General features: G+C 44.1%; 1 pseudogene; it reads left to right on the top strand.

Annotated features, from left to right (window-relative positions):
* The first annotated feature begins 7,853 nt into the window (after nucleotides 1–7,853).
* LOC129325078 (uncharacterized protein K02A2.6-like) lies at nucleotides 7,854–8,473 on the top strand (annotated as a pseudogene).
* The last annotated feature ends 4,900 nt before the right edge of the window (nucleotides 8,474–13,373 follow it).

Raw genomic sequence — 13,373 nt, 5'->3', positions numbered from 1 at the left:
AAGTGACTCAGTGTTAGAGACTGACATTGGAAGGGTTTCTAAGAAATACAATAGGGGTCAGGGGCCATTGATAGAAGAAGAACAAAACTACATTCAAATTCAAAGCAAGAGAACAACAAAAAACTGTTATAAGAAAGCCCATGTGTGTAACTGAAAATATAAAACTTAACATTACTGCTAATTCACACATTTGATTAATAATCCATAAAGCTTCCACAACAGTAACAATGGGTTGCTGTGAGTCATTTATAAGGATGTAGCACACAAGAGTTCTCACAATTACTTGGTATACACAGGCACACCTTGCGCAGTTCTTTTAGTGCATTGGCATAAATCTATGCACGGTTTGCATTGGATAACATCTTTAAGAAGCAGTCTCTTTGCTTCCATTTTACTCTCACAACAACCCTGTGAGGTAGACTCTCTCTTGGCTGACTAAGAGAGAGTCATTGGCCCAAACAGGTAGCTGTGTGAGTCAGTGTTCGTCTGTGTCAGCAAAACAAAACAGAAGGTCCAGTGACACCTTAAAGAAGTGAGTTCTGACTCACAAAATCTTACGCTGGAATAAATTTTGCTGGGCTTTAAGGTGCGACTGGGATCCCTTTTTTACTTTGTCCCTAAATCACTCGGGAATTGCATTCCCAGGGGGTAACTCACAAGTGCAGATCTGACTCACAGACCTGTGGGTGGACCTAGATCTGACCTGTGGACTGTGTACCATGTCGTCAGAAGAACCCACTTCACAGATGTGTGCCTGGGAAGGTTTCTGCAAGAGAGCATCTTCCCGAGAGCCCCCAAAGCCTGTAACTGGAGGCCATAGGAATGTCTTCAGAGACCAACTTGGATAGATAAAGGATGCTATTGTACCACACATTCTACTGCACACCTGTACCCGGTGTCTTAAAATTCTCTTTGCCGCTTAGCAAAATGACACAAATTAACATGGTACTAATGTCTGTTAACATGCCCCACCCCTCCAGTAAAGCCTTTTAAATTAGCTAAGAAGGTGGAGAAAGCTGTGCTGTGGGGAAGAACCTACCGCTACTGACAGAAGAGAATATCTGAAGTCTGTCTGCTCCAGTTTGTTTGTGGATGTTGTGTGGGTCCTGTTTATGAAAACAGCCTCTTGACAAAGATGTATTACAGTATGCAATTTGCGGCGGAGCAAACAAAGGCTAATAATACCCCCCCCCCCAACAGCCTGTATGCTAATATTGATCAACACTCTGAAAATCAATTTGGGGACATCGGCATATGAAAGGAAGACCAGTTTTGTGTAGACTGCAATGACAGCTGCATTCCACAACCCATTTACTGGATAGTGAGGCGTATTAAAGTGAGTAGATTTATTTGCACGCAGATACACAGACTGTCTTTTCTGGGCATGTTCTGTGTTGTTTTTTCCAGGGCTTTACTACAGAGCTGCGTGTTTTGGATTTGTAATACTAGGGTTCAGACATAACACAAAAGACAGCAAGGATAAGAAACTGTTGACCTAGGAGTTCAGGCTTTCTTTTAAGCTCTTCGTATCAGCCCTCCAACAAAACTCCCAAGGCCCTTCCCCTTGTGCACTGTATTCATTCATGAGACAAGACACAGGTAAACAACTCTGTCATGAGCTGTGCATGGTTTCCAGTCCTGAAAAACACCAGGCGAACAAAATACTCTACATCTCACAATAGCTCTGCAGATAAGATTAGCATATCAAGCACCAATCTATATGCAAAAGAACCTCCTCAGGATACAGTGAAGCATTAGCATTCTATTAGCATTCCACACCCTGGGAAACTCTTACAGGATGACGCAACCCAAACCCACCTTCCTGAGTAGATATCAATTACCTGCTAACATCTTCTCCACAGTTTGAAACTGAGAGGTCTCTGTCTTTCGGTGCTACAGCTCTGAAGATGCCAGTCACAGCTGCTGGCGAAACGTCAGGAACTACAATGCCAAGACCATGGTGATACAGCCCGGAAAATCCACAACAACCAACTCTGTCATGATCTGGCTGTGCCAGGAAGGCCTAGCAAGGCCTCCGAAGCCTGTTAGCAGTAAGAGTAGGCCTGCCAACAATTCCCAGGAGCCCCTGGGCCGTTTTGGCGCCCTTTTTGGCCAATCAGAACACAGGGGATTAGTGCTATATAATCCTGAGAGGGGAAAAGCCTGCGTTCTTTCTCCCAGGGAGTAGGCCACAGGAGGTTTCTGCTAGGAAGAGAGGACCTCATCCAGGTAGGGTGAGAAGACAGGCCTGGCAGACAGAGGGACAGTGAGTTCAGTCGTGTTAGAACCTTTTATTTTGCTTTCACCCTTCTATTGTTGCTAATGCACCTTGCTTGCTTGTTTGCTTGTTGTTTGATTAACTGACCTCCTTGCAAATAAACCCTTTCGTTTGTTGTTACTCTGCTGGGTCCTCACGCCTGTTTATTGGCCAAGCTACGGAGGTCAGAAGGGTTGGGAGGGTACTCTGTGCCTTCCCAAGGGACCCTAAATTCCAGAGTGGTGGCAGTGTAAGGTGGCTCACCCCACCTGAGGCATGACGAACTCTTTAACACATACACGTGTCTGTTCCAGAAGCAACAGAAAATTTAGCCCCAATCCACTTCTACTGGGTCCTTATTATAAGGAGAAAGGCAGGGCTGAAGCATTTTACATAGCTACCTTGAGGGTCCATCTTATGGATGAAAGTCCCATTGCAGCATATACATTATTTGAATAAAACTCTTCCCTGAATTAGTTCAAACAACATGTGAGAGAGAAGACACATTTAGTTAAACGTGAGGCTGCCCCAATCACATGTTCAGTGGGGCCAAGGACCTGATTTTAAAGACGAGGACTGCAGAGATGACATAGTCATTCCCCTGCCTCTGTGCATGTCAGGTATTGGACACCTTGCCCTCTTCTTATCAAGCAAACAGGGGGTTTCTGACTTTTTAATTTTTCAACTGTCCTGGCCTCATTCTCTGCAGATATTAGCAGTGATATTTATTTCTGCGTCATGCAGCTGATTTCTAGAGATTGAGCAGTGCACAGGAACCAGGGTTCTCAGCAAGCCTGGAGAAAAATGTCCTGTCCCTAAAATAAAAGCTTAATGGGAGGTTATTTACCAGGTGTTGTTATTTACTTCCTTGCCCTGAAAAGCTTAACTGTCTATTTCCGTTAAGGGACAGGAATTTTTTCTCCAGGCTTGTCAGAAACCCTAACAGGAACATATCAGTTTTACCAGTTTATGTTACTAGGATCCATAAATAGTCAAGGGATTAGGTAATGCAGATCTATGTGGATATGTTTTATGAATTCAGGTAGATTTCCTGCCCTGTCTTTCCTACACAAGAACAACATGATTCAGTCTTCTGGTCAAGGCAACATAGTTATCAGAAGAAGAGCCAGTTTGGTGTAGTGGTTAAGAGCACGGGACTCTAATCTGGAGAGCCGGGTTTGATTCCCCACTCCTCCACGAAGCCAGTTGGGTGACCTTGGGCAAGTCACAGTTCTCTTGAGCTCTCTTAGCCCCACCCACCTCACAGGGTGATTGTTGTGGGGTAATAATAACACTTTGTAAACCGCTCTGAGTGGGCATTAAGTTGTCCTGAAGGGCGGTATATAAATCGAATGTTATTATTATTATTGTTATTATCTTAGGTGTAATGTATTGGGAGCTTCCAGAGGAGAGAGGCTCCAGACTGCTACACTATGATTGGCTGGGCTTGTGGAACCAACCAATCAGGACGCTCCAACAAACTAAAGCATCAATGAATCAGAGCTCTGAGTGCTGGAGTGTTCCTATTGGTTGTTATAAAGTTGGGGGGGGTGTTTTGATGTTTGGAATGTGTATATAGTTGTGGCTTGCCGCGTATTCTTTTTAGTTGGTGTTCTTCCTTAATAAATAGCTATGTTGAAATCACTTCAGCGTCTGAACCCACTACATAATACTGGTGATGAAGGTGGGATCCTGCTTAGGTAGGCAGTCCGGAGACTAGGGGTGATTCCGCACGAATGGTTTTCCCTGCTTCAGCTTCTAAATGACCTCGATTTTTTCTGGTGTTTCAACACGTGGGAAGGCAATCCTAGCAGCAGATTCGAAGTCATTGCACGTTTTGTCCGTTTTTTTCCATCCTGCTTTCCCCCGATTTATTTGTCCATGCGCAGCAGATTAGGGATTTTAATCATGCGGAATTCTTTATCCAATGTTCTCCCCACCCTTGCCCTTTTCTCTCGCCCTTCGAATCAACTTAATTTGATTGGCCAATCATGTTTTCTAAGCTACACCCACTACCCTTTCTCTTCCCCTCTTTTAAAAAAAAATGTAAAAAAACGTTGCAACGTTTCTACAAATCTATGCAGAAACATATCCTGTGTCACATGACAACAGCTGACCAATAACGGGTCCATTTTACAACACGCCAGATTTGTTACTTGTTGCTCATTGACAGCTGACAGCTTCTGAGGTAGAGTGAAAGTGTGATGGAGGGACTTCAGCATTCAACTAGTGGTCTAGGCATTTCATGGAGGGAGAAAGAGACCGTCCTCAACACAACACCTATCACTAAACCACACTGCTCACGAAGAAAGCGGAAAAGATAGACGCGGGGTCATTGGTAACAATTTTCCCTCCAAATGTCAATAGCCAATACTCTTCCACAATATCGGCGGGAAGTGCTCTGGCCTATCCATTATGTTTATTTGATGCAACGTTTATGTGTAGCAACGTTTTTTTTTTTTTTTTTGTGAGAAATTTTTTTCTAATGTGTTGGTTTGATGCAACGTTTATGTGTAGCAACATTTTTTGGGGGGGGAGGGGAAATGAAGATGTGCATCATTCGACACTTCCCCCGGAAAAAGCGATGAGGAATCAATTTTTATCCTGTCAAAAATTCCACATGATGGACTTTGAGCCGATGAAATGTGCGAAACAAAAGCCTAATGTGGAATCGGGGAGAAGTGGATTCGTAGGACTCCACTGCAGCATGACTGTTCAGAAAGTCCGATCAAAATTGTTCATGCGGAATCCCCCTAGAGCTGAATCATTTACTGGTGAGGAATTGTCACCTCAGCCAGCCAGTACATGTGCACTCAGGGTAGCCATCAGTATGGCCGCCAAGGGCCATTTCAAACAGTTTGACGCTGCTGCCGAGGACTAGGACTCATGTCTCCTGATTCCAGTTTTACCTCACAGCAAACAACATCACCAATGCTGAGTGTGCCAAGGCCACATTCCTCAGCATCTGTGGGCGATCCACCTTCGAGATTGCCTGCACTCTTGGGGCATCGGAAGAACTAGAGGCAGTGTCATTCACAGTGATCAAGGCCAAACTACAAGAGCACTTCTCGCCACAGCCTTCCAGAATCGCATGTCACCATGCTTTCTACAAGTGAGACCAGGCACCAGGAGAGACAATTGCCACCTTTGTCACAGCGCTGAGAAAGGCTGCACGCCTGTGTGAATTTTCCGACCTTGAGGAGGCCCTCTGCAATTGCTTGATGTGTGGCCTCCGGGATGAAAAACTCCAGAGATGGCTTTTTGCACAGGAACCTGGACTTCAAGACAGCCTACGAGGAGGCCATCGCCACAGAAGCCGCAGAGCAATTGACAAAAGAGGCCTGACAGATGCGCAGGCCCCCTCCTTCCTGCAAGACTGAAGCAGTCCACCAGGGGCATTTGGAGGACTTCACCTTTACGAATGAGGAGGTATTGTGCTCAAACGTCGCCAGCTGGAAGCAAGAGGGGAAATAGTCGTTCCAGGGGGTCCCTTGCGCCAGCTGTGGGGGGTCCCACCAGAGAAAGTCATGCAGGTTCCGAAATGCACTATGTAGGAACTGCGGAAAACCTGGACACATTGCCCGCACCTGCTGCTCCGCTCGGCTGCATGACGCATCACCAGGGGCAAGTTGCAGGTCACTGCCAGCATCCAGAAAGATGTATGCGCCTGCTGGAACCAACAGTATTTCTGTCTTGATGCTACAACCACTGACATGCACTAAGATCAAGGTGACAGTGAGGATACAAGATGTGCCCTGTGAGATAGAAGTCAACTCCGGGTCTGCACTGTCCATTGTCTCCTCCAGCACATTCCAGTGCATCTGTCCCAAGTCGTCCAGCCGCTGCCTCCAATCATTTGATTTGATCCTCAAAGACTTCCAGGGCCACCGAGTGCCAGTCGTGGGCATCGGCACATTCCAAGTAGCTTACAAGGACTTCAAGGGCCTGCTTCGAATTGCTGGTTGTCCAGGGCCACCAACCGAGCCGAGCCTAATTGGCCTACAATGGTTCCAACCATTGGGCATCCTAGTGACGGGCGTTCAACAGATCAGCCATGTCGACATCACAGCCATCTGTAAGGAGTTCCCCGCAGTGTTCAACAGTTCCTGGGGGAAGTACACCAGCCCACCAGTATACTTTGACCACAATCCAGCTGTGGCTCCCATTTGCTTGAAGCCCCACTGAGTTTCTTTTGCTCTCAAGCCGAAGATAGATGAGGAACTGGACCGGTTGATCGAGCAGGGAGTCCTCTAGCTGGTTCTACATGCAAAATGGAAGATACCAATAGTCACGCTGCTCAAGCCATATGGAGCAGTTAGAATATGTGCAGACTACAAATGCACAGTAAACAAGGCATTGCAGCAGCATGCTTACCCAGTGCCGGTCGTGAGCCACCTTCTGGCATCACTGAATGGTGGGAAGGTCTTTGCTAAACTTGACCTCCCAGGCCTACCAGCAACTGCCAGTCAATGATGCCACAGCAGAGGCACAGACGATCATGATGCACAGGGGTGCGTTCAGAATCAAGCACCTGCAGTTTGGTGTCAACATCGCTCCCGGGATCTTCCAAGCATCATGGATGGTCTTCTCCATGGAATTCCAGGCGTCATTCCATATTTTGATGACATCTTGATTGCTGGAAGCTCCGAAACTGAACTGGCTGGGTGACTATGGCCTCAGCAAGCTACAGGACGCAGGCCTGAAAGTTAAGAGAGAGAAATGTCAGTTTGGAGTTCCACAGGTCAAGTTCCTGGGATTCCTGGGATTCCTTGTAGACGCTGCTGGCATTCACCCAACCCCAGCCAAAGTCCACGCCATCCACAGCGGGCCAGCACCCGGGTCTAAGAAGGAACTGCAGTCCTTCCTGGGGCTACTGAATTTCTACCATGCCTTCTTGCCACACAAGGCGTCTGTTGCAGAGCCTCTGTATCGCCTCCTGGAGTCTTCTAAACCCTGGGCCTGGGGCCGAAAAGAAGCCGCAGTATTTGCCACTGTGAAGGACCTCTTGTCATCAGAGAGTGTCTTAACACACTTCGACGAGAAGAAGCCCCTCATCCTCGCTTGTGATGCCTCGCCATATGGCATCGGGGCCGTCCTCAGTCACAGGATGCCCAATGGGCATGAGGCTTCAATTGTCTGCTTCTCAAGAACACTGTCATCTGCGGAGCGAAACTATGCCCAGATCGACAAGGAAGTGCTGGCCATCATGGCGGGCGTCAAGAAGTTCCATGACTACCTGTACGGCCAGAGCTTCATCATTGCAACTGACCACAAACCGCTGCTGGTTCTCTTTGCTCCAGACCAATAAACGCCACAGATTCTATCACCTCGTATGCTGCGCTGGACTGTGTTCCTGTCTGCCTACTCCTATGACCTACAATATCATCTGGGCAAAGCATTGGGCCATGCTGACGCACTCAGCTGCCTTCCTTAGCCAGACACTGCAGTCGATCCATCACCGGCACCCCACGTCCTGCTGATCGAGGACTTGCCTCATCCGCCCGTCCGTGTGTCTGATGTCATGGCTCATTCTGCAAAAGACTGCACCCTGGCCCGTGTGCTCAACTGGGTGTAGATGGGATGGCCGGTAGGCTGCATGGCTGAGGAGTTTCATCTGTTCAGTGCCTGGAAACACGAACTCTCAGTACATAAGGGCTGCCTTTTGTAGGGGAACCGAGTTGTTATTCCACCCAAGCTACAGCAGCAAGTGCTTAAAGCACTACATGTCGCCCCCCTGGGCATCATGTGAATGAAGGCACTTGCCCGCAGCTACGTGTGGTGGCTTGGTATGGACAAGGTGATCAAAGAGTGGGTGCATACCTGTCAACCTTGTCAGGAGTCTCGTCCGTCCCCAGCCCTGGCTCCAGTACACCCATGGGAGTCGGCAAGGGCACCATGGTCCTGACTCCACATAGACTTTGCTGGACCATTCCAAGGACAAACCTTCTTAATAGTAGTGGACTTGTTCTCAAAGTGGCTAGAGGTAACTCCCATGTCGACCATGTCAACTGCTGTCATCATTCGGGCACTCCACCGTCTGCAACACATGGTCTCTCAGACACTATTGTGTCTGACAACGCGGCACAGTTCACGGCAGCGGGCTTCTGGCAGTTCCTGGACGACGTTATCCGTCACGTCATGTCTCCTCCATCCCACCCCTCGACCAATGGGCAAGCGGAGCGAATGGTGAGAACAACAAAAAATTGGTTGTTCTAAAGTTGGGGACATGTTTTGACGTTTGGAATGTGTATATAGTTGTGGCTTGCCTCGTGTTCTTTTCAGTTGGTGTTCTTCCCTAATAAATAACTATGTTGAAATCACTTCAGTGTCTGAAGCCACTACATAATATTAGGAATATACCAAGAATCTGTTAACCAAAAATTACATAGTTCTCCATTTTAACTGGTGAGGTACTTTAGGTTGAGAGTCCATGACTGTCCCAAGGTCACCCAGCAAACTTCCATGGCAGAGCTGGGATTGGAACTTGGATCTCCTAGATCCTACTCCAGCACTCTAACTGCTACTTCACACTAGCAAGATCTGTTCAGGAAAACAAAACAAATTTCAGACATTTAAATAAGAAAACAGATGATTGCACTCTGATTAATAATATGAGTTTAGCCTATATTTTAAAAAATCCAGCGCCTATGTGTATTTAACCAGAAACAAACTCTACAGTGATCAGTGGTGCTTACTCTCAATTAAGTGTGCCTAGGATTCTAACCCAATACATAGCAGGTTTATTCAGGCCTGTTAATATCAACAGGGCTTTCCTCCAAGTAATTGAGTTTAGAATTGTGGCATGATCTTATATGTGTAAAATCCATTCAGTGTGGGTCTTATTTTGCCTCAAGTGTATGCCTAGAATTACAGGATACAATGCACACTTACCTGGGAATAATCCCCATGTAGCCCAGAGGGACCTCTGAGGAAACGGTTATAGAGTTATGCTGTTAGACTCACATGAATTGTATTCTGAGCATGGACTGTATCTTTGGGATATTATTATTCTTATTCACAACAATTCTTAGAAAGCAAAGTTCTGTCTGTTTTAGCCCTGAAGAGTCTGGCGATAGTGTGTATCCATGGAAACAGGTCAGTCAAGCAGACAAAAGACTAGTCAGATAAAAAAAACCCATTTTATCAAGGGAAGAAACTGTTTGAACAAGATTAAATCTGCAGATTCTTCAATTTCCGTTTTTTCAGGGAGCTGGTGAATTGAAGCTTACCTGGAGAAAGGAGATTTTAGAAGTCCTATTCATATTGGGCACACTCTGGACAAGAGTGAGTTAATCTCTCCTATTCATTTCTATAGGAGAGTTGGTAATGTGCTTAAATCTCTATTGATTAAATGAATGGGACTTCAAATGTGTTCAGCTGTGGCTGCAGCTTTCCCATAGTTAACAGATGTACCAATATGATATTGATAAGAAAGCAAAGACTGATCAAAGAATAAGGCTGTATCTACATTATACACCTTTTTTATTTTTTTATTCTTATCCCACTTTTCTCTCCGCTGCAGACTCAAAGTAGCTTACAAAGAAACACAAAAATGTAATTTAGACAACCAACCAACCAAAACTAGAACACAAGCAACACAATTTCTCTCTCTCTCTCGGATTTATACCAATTTCTGTCAGAATTTTCCCCAAGGAATCCTGGGAACAGCACCTAGATAAGGGTACTAAGAATTGTCTGTGAGAATCACAAGTTACTACAATCGACTTGGAAGAGTGTAACTCTGTTTAGGATGGCATGACTGCAATATTAGCTGTTCTTATCTGGAAGAAAACATGATTGAAACTAGTAGGATTTACTTCTGAGTAAATGTACATAAGACTGGGATGCATATTAATATCAATGGTATGTCAAGAGTTAGAATTATTTAACACTTCCAACATTTCTCAGATAAAAATAGGAATACTCTTGGGTATTTGTAACCCCTCTTGCTATTTCCACACCAAGAATCACTGCCTAAGAATGTTCCCCCACACACACTTAATATATATATATATGTGTATACATACACACATCAGTATATCTAACAGTCAATGTGGCCCCATTTGCAGATGCTTAAATCTACTGATTAGTGTAACATTGACAAAAAGAAGATTTTTCTCCACACTTGAGGGACCGCTCCCCACACAGGTTTGCATAAAAATCTGAAACCTTAAAAAAAGGGCCCTATCACACCAAGCATAGCGCATACACAAAGAACATAGGCAGGAAGGGCAACAGGGGATGTGTTGGATGAGTAAAGTCTCCTCCCGAGTCTCTTGGTAGGTGAAGGGACAAGAGAGTGTGAAGCTGCCCAGCAAGTGGTTTGCACATGGCAGGAAGGAAGCATGCCCCTCTGCAATTATTATGGGTCCCCACTTTGTGTATGTAGGTATGTATGTATATTGTTATTATTATTATTAATGTCATTTATAGTCTGCCTTTCTCACTGAGACTCAAGGTGGATTACACAGTGTGAGATTAGTACAGTCAATATCAAGGCCATTACAATAAACAATGCCATAGGGTAAATAAACACAAGTTTACAAAAACATAGCATTAGTAAGAATCCAATACAGAGTTGAAGAAATTGCTGAAGCTCCTTCTCTGCCAGTTGTATGTTCTGTTCATTTACTCTTACTTATGAAATGTTGGTACAGGCCATAAATATTCCTTTAAGAAAATTTAAATGATTTAATTAAATATTTAATCTCACAGTGAATCTGGCTGTAGTTATAGAATAGCTGCCATTCAAAGACATACAGTATCATTCACTAGGATGATTCCAATCCTCTTTGACTGAGAATCCTGGGATCTACAGGTACAAATGCTGTGTAGGATGTGGTCTGTAGTATGGAGGAGAATTGGGTAAGATTGGTTGGAAAAGCTGGCTGGATCGAACTCAGTATCTGGAGAGGCAGTCAGTTAAGAGAAGATGGAAAGGAACCATGTGTTGGTATTTTCTGTTATGTGTATGCATGCCATTGCTTCCATATGCACTGGAGTAAAGATATAGCTTCCCCTTTCCAAGATCCAAGTTCTAGAAATGTGTATGAAAATGATGGGAGTTTTAAAAAGTCTGTTACATGAGCTTATGATTTTTAAGTTACTTTCAAAACCTCCTTAAAATAAGGACATTATTTACAAGGGACAAGTGCTAGAAAACAGGGAACTTCTTTGGTAAATAAGGCCAGCTGGAGGATATATTTCAAACATTCTAGAACAATGAGCTTTCATAATCTGGAAAGCACAACCTTTGACCCTAACAATGAAATCCTAAACAGAGTTACTCCGGTCTAAGCCCATCACTTTCAATGGGCTTAGACCAGAGCAACTCTGCTTAGGATTTCACTGTAAGTACATTTTTACCATCAAGTTAGTTTCAGAATTCATATATATATTCATATATTTCTACATATATTCTACATATGTTCATCAACAACAAATTTTACAAGAGGAAGGGAAGTCAACCAGCAGAACTGTTGATCTGCGTTTCAAGCATGGTAGATATCTGGAGGAAATGAACTTTTCTGCGAAGGGAAGAAACAAATGCAGCCAAGAGAAGCTTAAGGCACTGTGTCTTTGCCAGACACTGACAAGCTGGTGTAGTTCTTCCATTGCTGTGGATGAAGTAATGACAAGAAAGAATTGCATCCCTCTATTTTCATTATGATGACCCGCACTAAATTTTATAAATAGTGGAATGAGTCAGTCATGTGAATGACACAGCTAAAAAAAAAATCACGTTATACTAAGGAAAGTTATCACAATTATACAGAGAACTTTGGTATTGTAAAATATAACAGGCTTCTTCGAAGGTATGAGTGTGAAGTATATTAGGTTGTGTAACACTATGAATCTCCAAATCTAGGTCTATATATATGAGGAGACCAGAGAGTGTATGCTGTTTAATATATTGTAGAAGGAAGGTTGCTTCAAAGGTGATGAGGAGGTTAATATCTGAGGGAGCGTGTTTGTATCAGAGTGCTTTTTTTCTTAAGGAAGAAAGGAAGGGAAGAAGACTAAGGGAAGGTGATTTGAGAGGGTATAATTTCAAGACACTAGAAAGAAAGGACCCTTTCTAAAAGAGATAAAAGATGTAGATGAGTTTTAATTGCATATTTCAGTCGAATGATTAATGGTTTGCATAGTTTCATTGAAATACATAAATTTCTTTTGTACGTTTCACTACAAAGATCCCTGAGGTAGCATACATAAAAAGCAAGGTAAAATAAAAAACTTGTGTCAATTAAAATAATAGCCTCTTACATTTTAGCTAGGGATCCTTATCTCTTTGCAATTACCAGACATGTAACTTCATCTTTTGTCCACCTCTGTTTATGAAAGCCTTCACTGCAAATGCACACAACAGCCTAAACTCTGCAGCCTTTCCCGTTGCCAGCACCGTATATAACAGCATGCCACTATTCTGAAAGAGGATGCCAGAATTAGCTGGGCAGGCCATACTCAATAAAGAGACACTTTTGAAAGAAGCGTAATGCTAGATAGATCTCTGTGGAGAAATGCCCTCAACCCTAGAAATCACATTTGTATTGGGTTTGTACTGGAGCCCGGCTGCAAGTTTGTAGCTGGCAAAGAGGAAAGTTATGGGGGTTTGGTCATCAGTCCCTAAGCACCAAGCACTCCAGTGTTTAGAAATGCAAATGGCTGTGGCCAGAATGAGCCAAAAGGTTTACCACATTACACCTTTGTTAGAGTGTAATACCTAAAAGACACAAACTGAGAAAGCCGTAAGGCAAGATAATTGTTTTTTTCATTTTGTGTTAGGAAGACCAGAAATTACCCCAGAGGGGGATGGACTCCCAAAAGGAGCTTAAATTCTTAAGACATGAAAAGGAAGCTTTCTCCTCCTGGTTCACATTTCTTGAATGGGAACAAGCTATGAAGGACAAAGTCTTTACATGGGAAGTCCATCTTATACAAGTATCAAGGGACAACGGGAGAAGTCCCAACTCAAACTACTTCTCAAACTAAGGTAATGATGGACTTTTAAATGCTGCAACTTCAAGAATTTCTAGCCTATCTTAGGAACAATGAGTCTCTCTACACAAGACATCTTACAGGGGGACGCTCCTCAGAGCGTTTGTTAATTTCATCT

The sequence above is a fragment of the Eublepharis macularius genome, chromosome 1, assembly GCF_028583425.1.
Source record: "Eublepharis macularius isolate TG4126 chromosome 1, MPM_Emac_v1.0, whole genome shotgun sequence".
Taxonomy (NCBI): Eukaryota; Metazoa; Chordata; class Lepidosauria; order Squamata; family Eublepharidae; genus Eublepharis; species Eublepharis macularius.
Note: the sequence above shows the minus strand (reverse complement) of the source record. Positions and strands in the feature narration are given on the sequence as shown.